Below are 2500 nucleotides of genomic sequence, written 5' to 3'. Positions count from 1 at the left end.
TTGTGCCCGGCCGGCCTCGGTCTCCCGGCTCCGGGACCGTGGGTAGACCTGTTGTCTCGGCCCCGTCGTGGCTTACCTTCGCCCGGCCCCTTCGTAGACCTGGTATCTCGGCTCCGACTTAGCCTCCGGCCGCCGCGTGCCGGGGTAGACCTGTGTTCCTCCAACCGATGCCCCCCCCCCGCCTGGCCCTGTCCCGGCCTGCAAGCTCGTGTAAGGCGGGCGGCCCGCGCATCCGGGAGGGAGGGAGCGGCGCGGGTGGTGGGTGCGGTGTCCGAGGGGGTGGCGGCGGAGTGCGAGTGTGTGGAGTGGGCGTGTGTGTCACTGTGTCTGTCTCTCTCTCTCTCTCTCTCTCTCTGTCTGTGGGAACGAGGGCCAGGGGCCGGCGGCTTCGTCCCGGCCCCGGGCGCCTCGGCTCCGAGCCCCCGGGGCCCCCCAGACCCCTGCCGGGCCTGGAGGGTCTCTGCGGACCGTGAAAGAACCGGCCCAAAAGCGGCCGCCCGCTTTCCCGCTTGCACAGGGCGCAGGCGGCCCGTCAGCTCGGTCTGGGGGTGCTCTGGATACTAGAGAAAAACGAAATAAGATTTGCCAAGAAAATTTCTCTTCCGGACGGGTTTCTTCTTGTACCAAACAAATAGGAGAGTCGTTCTTTCAAAGAAAGGAGAAAAGAAACGGGATTGGGGCGGGGGGGGGGCGGGAAGGAATAAACCCCCAAAACCCCAAAACCGGGCGGCGGACAGCAGGTCTAGCCCGGCTCCGGGGCCGCCGGGCTCGGCGCGGCGCCCGGGCGGCGGGCGGTGGGCGGCGGACAACAGGTCTACCCCGGGGACAGCAGGTCTGCCCCGGGGACAGCGGGTCTGCCCCGGGGACAGCAGGTCTACCCCGCGGACAGCGGGTCTACCCCGCGGACAGCGGGTCTACCTCGCGGACAGCGGGTCTACCCCGCGGACAGCAGGTCTACCCCGCGGACAACCGGTCTACCCCGCGGACAGCAGGTCTACCCCGCGGACAGCAGGTCTACCCCGCGGACAACCGGTCTACCCCGCGGACAGCAGGTCTACCCCGCGGACAGCAGGTCTACCCCGCGGACAGCAGGTCTACCCCGCGGACAGCAGGTCTACCCCGCGGACAGCAGGTCTACCCCGCGGACAACCGGTCTACCCCGCGGACAGCAGGTCTACCCCGCGGACAGCAGGTCTACCCCGGGGACAGCAGGTCTACCCCGCGGACAGCAGGTCTACCCCGCGGACAACCGGTCTACCCCGCGGACAGCAGGTCTACCCCGCGGACAGCAGGTCTACCCCGCGGACAACCGGTCTACCCCGCGGACAGCAGGTCTACCCCGCGGACAGCAGGTCTACCCCGCGGACAGCAGGTCTACCCCGCGGACAGCAGGTCTACCCCGCGGACAGCAGGTCTACCCCGCGGACAGCAGGTCTACCCCGCGGACAGCAGGTCTACCCCGCGGACAGCAGGTCTACCCCGGGGACAGCAGGTCTACCCCGCGGACAGCAGGTCTACCCCGCGGACAGCAGGTCTACCCCGGGGACAGCAGGTCTACCCCGCGGACAGCAGGTCTACCCCGGGGACAGCAGGTCTACCCCGCGGACAGCAGGTCTACCCCGGGGACAACAGGTCTACCCCGGCTCCGGGGCCGCCGGGCCCGGCGCGGCGCCCGGGCGGCGGGCGGTGGACGGCGGACAACAGGTCTACCTCGCTCCGGAGGGACTTAGGCGATTTCCGGCAGCGGCCGGGTAGACCTGTTGTCGCGGCCGGGTAGACCTGTTGTCGCGGCCGGCTCCGGAAGTTCACCAAGGGGTCGCTGTTTTCAGCTGCCTCCGGCTACGTCATCGCAGGGGCCGGCCTGCGGCGGCGCACCTTCCCGGTCGCTTTCCATCGGTCCTCTTGGAGGCGTCTGCGGCCTGGGACTCGTCTGTCCGTACTATGGGAGCGAGGTGACGGGCCGTCTCCCCGCAGGCTCGTCCCGTGCCTGTGACCGAAGCGGCGAGGGAGGCCGGGGGCCCCCGTGCGCAGTCCTCCGAGCGAGGCGAGTGCCGCTGACGCGGGACGAGCCCCGTGGCGTCGTCCCGGTCCGCCCGTCTGGCCCAGGGAAACGGGGTGTGTACGGTTCGAGAGGCGAGAGAGAGCTCGAGAGAAAGAGGAGAAATAAATCGAGAAGGGAAAAAAAGAGGGAGAGAAGCCGAGAGAGACCGAGTACGAGCTGCGAGCTGCCCGTCGGCCGCGGCCATCGACTTCGTGGGCCGTGTCCCGCTTCGGCCCGGCTGTGGCCGGCTTGGCGAAGGGGGGGCGCCCCCCCTGGGGATTGCTGGCGGGCGAGGCGGCGGCGCCTCGCCCCTTTCCTGCCCGGCCTTAAGCCGGGGCGCGCCCCGCTCGGCGGGCGCGCTTTCGGGCTGTCGCTCCGGTGCGGTGGGCGGCAGCCGCGGGTGGACGCGGCCGGGGCTTTTCCCGGCCCTCGCCTGAGAGCCCCGAGCGCGGCGCGCGC

The sequence above is a fragment of the Anomalospiza imberbis genome, unplaced genomic scaffold (assembly GCF_031753505.1).
Source record: "Anomalospiza imberbis isolate Cuckoo-Finch-1a 21T00152 unplaced genomic scaffold, ASM3175350v1 scaffold_99, whole genome shotgun sequence".
Lineage (NCBI taxonomy): Eukaryota > Metazoa > Chordata > Aves > Passeriformes > Viduidae > Anomalospiza > Anomalospiza imberbis.
Note: the sequence above shows the minus strand (reverse complement) of the source record.